This window comes from Pinus tabuliformis, chromosome 1_2 (genome assembly GCF_031772625.1).
Source record: "Pinus tabuliformis cultivar Carrire ecotype Pingquan chromosome 1_2, CPIR1, whole genome shotgun sequence".
NCBI classification, from domain to species: Eukaryota; Viridiplantae; Streptophyta; class Pinopsida; order Pinales; family Pinaceae; genus Pinus; species Pinus tabuliformis.
In genome coordinates, this window is record NC_142298.1 from 1,019,093,572 (window position 1) to 1,019,102,690 (window position 9,119).

Sequence of the window (9,119 nt, forward strand, 5' to 3'; positions counted from 1 at the left end):
TCCAAGGAGGCTAAAGCAGAAAAGGTTATAGGTAATAATACATAAGATGAGGACTTAGTGGTTGAAGTAATATTGGAAGATAAGAAACAACAGCAAGCACCACAACATGTACTAGATACCAATCAGGCTCCATTAGGTGGTGAATTAAAGAAAGATACATCGTTGGTTAACACTTCAGCATATCACCACCCACATCACCCCGCAAGAAAATAACCAACAAGATGGCAATGAATTAGCCACAAGGACAACAACCCCCGCATGACAGATAGAGAGGAGCGATGATCCACCTACTACACATCAACATAGAAGAGCCACCAGGGTCAACTTCCATCTCAAGCGAGCGAGGCACCAGCTGGATTGAGGGTTCACCTTTCTCTTGGATGGCTAGATGCACGTGCATGGTACCAGTGGACTACTCTTTTGATTAGATCTTATTATTTGTGTTCTTCGTATGTTTCGGGGACAAAACATGTTAATGGGGGTGGAATAATATGGGGTACCCAGGGGAATAATGTAATAATGGGATGGGCCATAGTAATAAATAAGGTGTTTAACCTGTATCATGTAAGGGACCACAAGTAGTTAGCAATAATGTAATAAGCCCATGGTATTGTATGTATGAGGCCTATATAGAGGCTAGATACTCCCCATTGAGAGATGTCAAGGATTATTGTATGAACAAACATATGGCTTGTGGAGTGTTCTCCTTCCTTAAGGAGTGAATGTATGGTGTTGCCCTACCTTAAGGGTTTGATCAATAAAGAATCATTTCTATCTATATTTAGATCTTGTTATTTTTAGTGATTATTTACAGTTATTGGGTATATTGGTATCATTTCATATATTTGCAGGTCATATCTATAACAATTTACTTTTCCAAATGTTATATAAAGCCATAAGGCGAGATGAACAGCTAGTTTAGGAATTCATAGATTATAACTATTCTTTTTGACATATAATACTTCATCTCAGTGATGTTGTAACTATTTTATTGATTTTAATGAAGAAGACTACATTTAATTCATAATTGTATTCTGAATATCTAACAGCGGTGACTTCTCGAGACTTTAGGTCGAGTCAATAGAAGATCTACTACTTCAATTGTGTTATAATCATTTATGTTTATTCTTCATTGTTTATTATTATTAGTTTGTAAATTTAGTATCATTCTGATTACTGTGAGGATTGACGATTTTGATTTGTGTTTGTTGTTCAGTCAAGATTCTAGATTTAGTTGTGTGTTACATATGTGTGATGCTCTTTATTGAATTGGTTATGTTAATTCCAGCATTAGATTTCCATTCATTCTAAGTAACACTATCATAGATTTCAAAGCTAGAGTGATTGCTTTCCATGAGATGTTTATATGGTTATTTGTTGTTAAATTTTCATAGCTTTCCTTCATGTTAAATGAGTTAGTTTCAATACCAGTTAGGTTTCCAAGTGTGATTCTTTCTAGTTGCATTCTGATTCAGATTCTTATAGAGTAGATTAAGTAGATTTGAAAGTATGAAGACAAATGCTTAATTAAGCTATTTACAAGGAGAAAAAATACATTTTTCTCACCCCAACATACTCCCCTGATTACCTTATCACATGTCCTCGTGCAATCAGAAGGTTAAAGTGTAGTTGAGTTAAGGAATAGACAGGATATACTTCCTCCTTATACAGCCTGAAACTATTTTTCTTTTTGAGCACTGCAAAATCCTGGTTCACTTGTTGGTGTGACAAGTTATAATCGCTTCGATATCCATCTGGAGGATACCAGATAATTGGACTTCGATATCGGCACCCTATCCACTCAGGGCCCATGCTCAGGACTATGTTGTTGTATTTTTGTAAGCAAGTGGAGGCAGCTTTGAAATTCCTGAATCCAAATGGCTCTCTGTTCCTGATATTATTGCTGGAGGCTTCCCATCTTTGTTTGCCTATAGAAAAGCTTCTTCTTTGATTTCCTGGAAATACACCTTCCCTGTTTGTATGATGTCTGTGTGCAGTGGTCCTAATTTGCCCACAACACCCGTTCGTTTCATGAACTGTTTGTGTTGGACAGAAAGGTGCAGGGGTTTTGTATGTTCTCCCCTAACCCATAAGTCTATGTCATACTCTCACTTTCAAAAGGTATTATGGGCTTTAGCCCATTTGGTTTGGTTAGTGGAAAGGAAAGAAAATCGTGGAATTGGATATCCCCTACGAAAGGGCCAGGATTGTTATCTAAATCATCTTCTAAGAAGAAATTATGCATGTACAATTCACACAAGAGGCGTTGTACCTGTTCATTATGTTCTTTAAAAAACTTGACAAAGTCTGGGGTGGTCTTAATTTCCACTTGTTTTCCAGCTTTAACAGATTTTACCTTCATTAAGAAGCATCTTTTTAGTAGGAACAATGCATAGTTGGTGGCAGGAGCTTGGCATGAGAAAGCATCTGAACAAAGAGAGCAAACAGTCTCCATTTGCTCCTTCACTTTCTGTAACTTTACCTGTGCTTTTTCAACTTTCTTTTGTTCATCATTGTAATTAGCAAAAGTCTCATCCTCTATGACCGTGAGTGCCTCAAATTTCTTTTTTAATTGCTGGTGTACTTACAGGGGCACTACTTCCTCTTTATGCTGAGTAAATTCCCGCTAAGTCTTGATTAGTTCATTCTACAATTTCCTAATGACTGCTTCCCTTACCAGGGGAATGTAGGCAAGCATCTCCTCTATTTGGATCTCATTGTCTTGTGTTTCCATTGGGTCAGTCTAAACAACAGCCTTCATTGCTTCTTGAATCATGCAACAATTAGCTTGGGTGTTTTCTTCAGCATCAGTTTGAATAGAAGCATCAATAGTAAGGAAGTCCGTTTGGGTTTCCTATGGGAAAACACAAGGATCTTATGTCTACATTTTGATTTCTTCTAAAAGACATGGCTCTGTTTTGTTTTCCTTTGAATAAACCAAAAGGGTCTCAGTCTGGGTTTCAACATCTTCCCTAGAGCAATGTTTTGTCTGGGTCCCTATGGTCTCCAATTCTGCTTTCAATTTCCTAACCCTGACTACTTCACTCAACCACTCTCTTAGTTGCTTAATTGTTTTGTTTTGCTTCATGTACCTTTTAAGCATCTTCTTGAGTTTTTCCTTGTATGTTTTATTTGTCGTGAGGCTTCTGACAGGCAGTGGTATAACTATATTTACTTCAAGTTCATGTTCAGGTGGAATTGTGTCAACATTAGGATGTGGTTCTAATGGAACCAAGTCTCCTGATGGATTTTCACCTTCCACGTCTCTATCTTCATGAGCTTCCCTCTTAGGAGACCCCAATGAAATGGTGTCTCCTGAGAAATTATCATTTTCATGGTATTCTTCAATATGGGCCTCGTCCTCTGGGGACTTCATAAAAATGGTGCTTCCTGGTTGATTTTCACCTTCCAGGGTTTCTTCTGTAGGGTTTTCCTTAGCTGGGGGTTCTAGTGGACCAGTAGATTCTGCTTGATTTCCCTCCCTAATGGTTTCCACTACATGCAATTCTGCTTCAACTGGCTTCTCAATAGAAGGAACTGGTTCCCTCTATTCTTCCAAATTATTAGTAAACGACAGGGTTTCATCATGACCAGGACTACCAACAGGGGCAGATTAGTTTGGGGAATAATTTTTCCCTTCAGAATTCTCGGATTGCTCCCTTCCTTCACCAAATATGCCCATATTCTCCAGTACTCGGGCAACCCCTTCCTCATAGCCTTATAGAGAGACATCTTGTGGACTTAGAGGGGGTATGTGAGATGGCACTGCCTCGTCTATTTGAAGTGGGGTGTGTAACTATGACTTTATCCTCACAGAACATCTTCGCTTTTCTGGGCCTGAGGCCAAATAGGGATTCTTCCTTTTCTATGTCCTTTTCGGACTTGTCACTCTTGACCCTTGTTGTTCAGTTGCTGGGTTTTCTATAGGTGGGGCCAAGGTAGGATTCACAAGGTTATCCCAGGTTAGCTTTTGCTGGGCCAATCCATGAATGATGATTAATTTGATCAGACCATGATTGTTGATGACTGTATGTGGGTCCTTTGCCTTTCTGACCCAATGAGCAACATCATGAAATATAAACTTTAAATAAAATGGCAAGTTAACTAAATTTTTGTGTTCAAAATAGCTAACAGTTTAAGTTGTCAAGGTTTTACCACGTCCTGTTGTTTGTCGCACATGATATCCCGCTACACAATGGCTACAAATTCCTGCCATGGCTGTCTTAAAGCAGTAGGGTGAAACCCTTTTCCTTTTCACATCAATTGCTCATATGGGTTCTAAAATACTGTGACTGCATCCTACAAAATAACATGTTTATCCATCCACCTCATTCCTTCTGCTGGAAGTCCAGTGACTTCAACTATTATTGCTTCAGAAACCGTTATGTTCCTACCTTTTACCATGGTGTGGCCATTCTGTAAATTTTGCAGAAATTCAAGTGTCATCTCCTCATGAAATCCCTGTAATTTGGTCAAGTATTGTAGCTAATTGGCACGCTCAAGAATCGCACGAGCCTGGTCTGATACCCTTAGCACTGTGGGCTCATTTCGAATGGCCTTTCCTCCCATGGCTATTTTTTTTCCGTGGCTGATTCACTTGCATGCACTTCTCTCACACTTTCATAGTTTGGAACAACATTAGAGAACATTAAAGCTATTAAGAGGAAAATGACGTTGTTTTGAGAATTAATATCATAGACAATTAAGTTATTTGTCTTGTTAGTAATACTTGCACAATATCATAATTAATTCGCATGCTATCCGTAATGGTTTCCTTCTTTCCTCCAAATAGAAATGTTTTGATAATTATTACATAGACGCAATCATCATGCAGTCCTTTAACTAAAAATCAGTTTAATAATCATCACACAACTATCCATAAATTGTCACACATGTTGTTCATACACATACCATCTCCCATTCAATCAGAAAAGGGCATCCATGCCAGCCAAGCATGGGAAAAAGGAGAAATCATCAATAAATCATAAGTGTAGGCAACCAATCCATAAAAGCAGCATAATATATGATGATGGCAATCAAGGCAGTACACATCAAAAGATTTGAAATGCCCATAAAATAAAACAGAGATTTATACCATTATGTCAATAGATATTTACCTTGGGTGGAAAAGTGACAAACACATGACCAACGATAAGTATTAATGACTGGCAGTAAAGTGATTGGACAAATATGATATAATGGATTATAAGATATAAGTTACCATGCATGTTGGCTTTTAGGAATGATGTTCAAATGGGAAATTTTCCTTTAGAAACGAATCCATAGGTGATAATGGGATAGAGATCATTTAGTAGTGTCACATAGTACTTCAATACCACAAGCAGAGCCACTGCTGCCAGCAGGCATTCATAGCCTCGACAAGGTTTCCTTTTAACCCCACAAATGAGCCAGAGTCCTCCTTTTAGTATTTAGATTATTCTCCTTTTTATTTTCTATAAAGAGACCACTATGCTGGCATGGTAACCAGATAATCATAGTGCCATTCACTGGGATATAACAAAGTGATCAGGCTAGTTCGTGATGAGACCCCCTGTCCTTCTAACAGTTTTAATTATCAAGAAGGTCATTACTTTGGTGTGGTGGCCATAATGGAATGTCACTTATTACATCCTTATGATCATAGTAGGTTGGTTCGTACTAAGACCCCCTATCCTCTTTAAGATAATGTTTGTTGCATTTCCACATTTTTATATTTTCATATTTTGATGCTTTGATTGTAAAAAGAGGGATGCTCATTTACTCCTTAAGAGTCAGGGATAGCATAATAAGTAAAAGAAAATTCCAATGAAAGTTATGCTTTTAACCCCATATTATCATATCAAAGGGATTTATCCATTTGAAAGTGTAAAAGATAAACCAGCATGGTATTAAGATAATAAATCATTTTATGATGTGTCCAAAGGGAAGATATTTAGATAGTCATTATAGAGATGCACCATGTCAGCTTTTGAATAAATATAACCATCAAAAGGTTTCATAGGTCATAATCGTATTAACATTACTGTTTTTATTTATCTTAGGCACGAATACAACCAGATGGTTTTTATTCAAATCATAGAAGAGAAAGAATATGGCAAAAAGAATGACCGATGATGAAACAACAAAAATAAATCACAGTTATTAAGTCTACCGATTGAATAACAAACACACAAAAAGAAAAATCGGGGCTGTTCAATTGATTGAACAACAATCATTCAATCAATTGAATAGAATACACTCAAAAAGTGTTGTTCAATTGATTGAATAGAAATCGTTCAAACGATTGAACAACAAACACTCAAAAAGTGTTGTTCAATTTATTGAACAATAATCGTTTAAATGATTGAACAACAAACACTCAAAAAGTGTTGTTCAATTGATTGAACAACAATCGTTCAAACGATTGAACAACAAACACTCAAAAAGTGTTGTTCAATTGATTGAACAAAAATCGTTCAAACTATTAAAGAGAAAAACATGCAAAAAGTGTTGTTCAATTGATTGAACAATAATCGTTCAATCAATTTAACACCAAAACACACACAAACAAATAAGTCTTTTTCAATTGACTAAACAACAAAATACACGAAAACGTGTTGTTCAATGCATTGAATAGCAACCATTCAATTGATTGAACAACATACACTCAAAAAGTGTTGTTCAATTGATTGAACAATGATTGTTCAATCGATTGAACAACAACACACACACAAAAATAAATGTTGTTCAATTGATTGAACAACAACACATGCACAAAAATAAGTGTTGTTAAATTGATTGAATAACAATTGTTTAATTGATTGAACAACAACATACACACAAAAGTAAGTGTTGTTCAATTGATTGAATTATCAATCATTCAATCGATTGAACATCAACATAGACACAAAAATTAGTTTTGTTGAACAACAACATACACACAAAAATAAGTGTTGTTCAATTGATTGAACAATAATCGATCATTCGATTGAACAACAACATACACACAAAAATAAGTGTTGTTCAATTGACTGAATAGCAATCGTTCAATCGATTGAATAGCAACACACACAAAAATAAGTGTTGTTCAATTGATTGAACAACAATCGTTCAATCGATTGAACAACACTTGCTAAACACACCCAAAGAAAAGAGAAATCCTCATATTTACATGGTGATGCCTAACTAGATTGTAATCAACTGTAAAAGAATATATACATTATTTACAACTAAATAAAGATACAATTTTACGAGAGTAAAGCTATTGGGTCATCACTCCCTGCAACTAAAATTTGCATAGTGAGGTCATCACGTACCTATTGACAAAAAGACTCCTTGTTGAGTGGTTTGTGATAAAGACACACCTGATGCCCATTCACCTTGAAAGAATGGCCAGTCCTGTCAATGGCAGTCAAAGTGAGAGTACCATTGTTATGTACTTCTTGAATTTCATAAGGGTCAAGCCACCCTTTTTGTAACTTGCCCGGAAAGTCTTGGAATCTGGAGCCATAGAGAAGTTCTCAATCTCCTTTTTGAAATGTCTTCTTTTTAATAAGACTGGCATGCCACGTTTCCCTTTGTTGCTGAATAATTGCGGTGCACTGTAGAGCAAGTAGTCGAGCCTCATCTAATTCATTTATTTGTCGAAGTCGCCTGGTTTGGGCTTTTGTCAAATCCAATCCCACTTCCTGAGCTATTCTTAGAGGCTTTATTCCAAATTCAATAGGAAAGATAGGTTCTTTTCCAAATACAAGTTGGTACGGAGAAGATCCAGTAGTAGTTCGCCAAGTTGTGTGTGTAGAAATTCCCACTCTAGATCACCTAATTATGCAATATACTAAAGTAAAATACTTGATCTACTTCTACAATCAATTCAACAGAAGCTTAATCAATTTGAGCAACATCAATAAGAACACATATAACTGATATGGAGAAATCAATCACACATAACACAGAAGATATAACCAGGGAAAAGCACAACCTAAAACCCCAACTCTATATTATCATACAAGTGGAAATATAACCAGTATTACAAAAAGAATCAGCTCAAAATCTATCCTACTCTCTCTGCAATACCTCTGCTACTCATAGACAGTCAAAGGCCTCTATCTAACCTTTGGTTTTCCCTCCAAGCCTCCTATTTCTTTGTGCAATTTTGATTGGGGTCTAGTGCAGCCACCTATGTGAATTGGCCTCTTCACACACTCAATAACCTCTGATCCAACTACGCAGTCCTGAAGGAGATAAATCCTTCTCATGGATGAGCTTCCTTATAGGAAAAATATTCATCCAACTAATAGTACACTATCTCTCCTCTGATCTCAACTGCGTCTCTGTCTGAACTGACATGCATGAGTTATTCATGAGAGAATATTCAGTTATCTGAAGTGCAGCAGTTATATGCAAGCATGCATTAACTAACTGAACTCACATTAATTTAAACAAACTGTTTAAATGAATCTAACTGGACTTGACTCAGTTAACTGAGCTAAATAATTACAACTCAAATTAGAACCCATCCTTATCTCTTTAACTGATGGATAAATTCCTCAATTAATAGAGAAATTGCTGCATGTCCTCACATAGACTTCATGTTTGATTTTTCACTACTAATTAACTCATGGATAATTAATTTATTTATTTTCAAACAACTGTTAAGTTCAAATTCGAATTTTACTTCCTATTTTTAGTCCAGGGACTGACTAAAATAGGAATCCATCCTGAACTACTAAAAATAGAAATTCTATTCTTAGCACTTCCATTTTTCATTCCCTGTTGCCCAATCTAGCACTGATACCCAAACTATTATTTATAGCAGTGCTATTTTTAGCACTTCTATTTTTAGCATTTCTTGTTGCTATTTTCAACACTCCCTCTCAAAAAGAAAGGCATTCAACTCAAACATGATCTTGTACCTCTGGAATGTTTTGCATGCAACACTTCTACCAAGTGTGGTTGCTCGAGCAACTCTCGGAACAAAAAAAAAACTCCCCACTGAACTCTCTGTTGGGCTAGAAACATACTCTGATGCTGAAGCTCTACTTGCTACTGACAAGTGCTCCCTCTCTGATCTTTGAGCTTCTGCAACACTCCATGCATCTCGCACTGTTGCACACCTCTCTGTGCCATCCTACACTAGT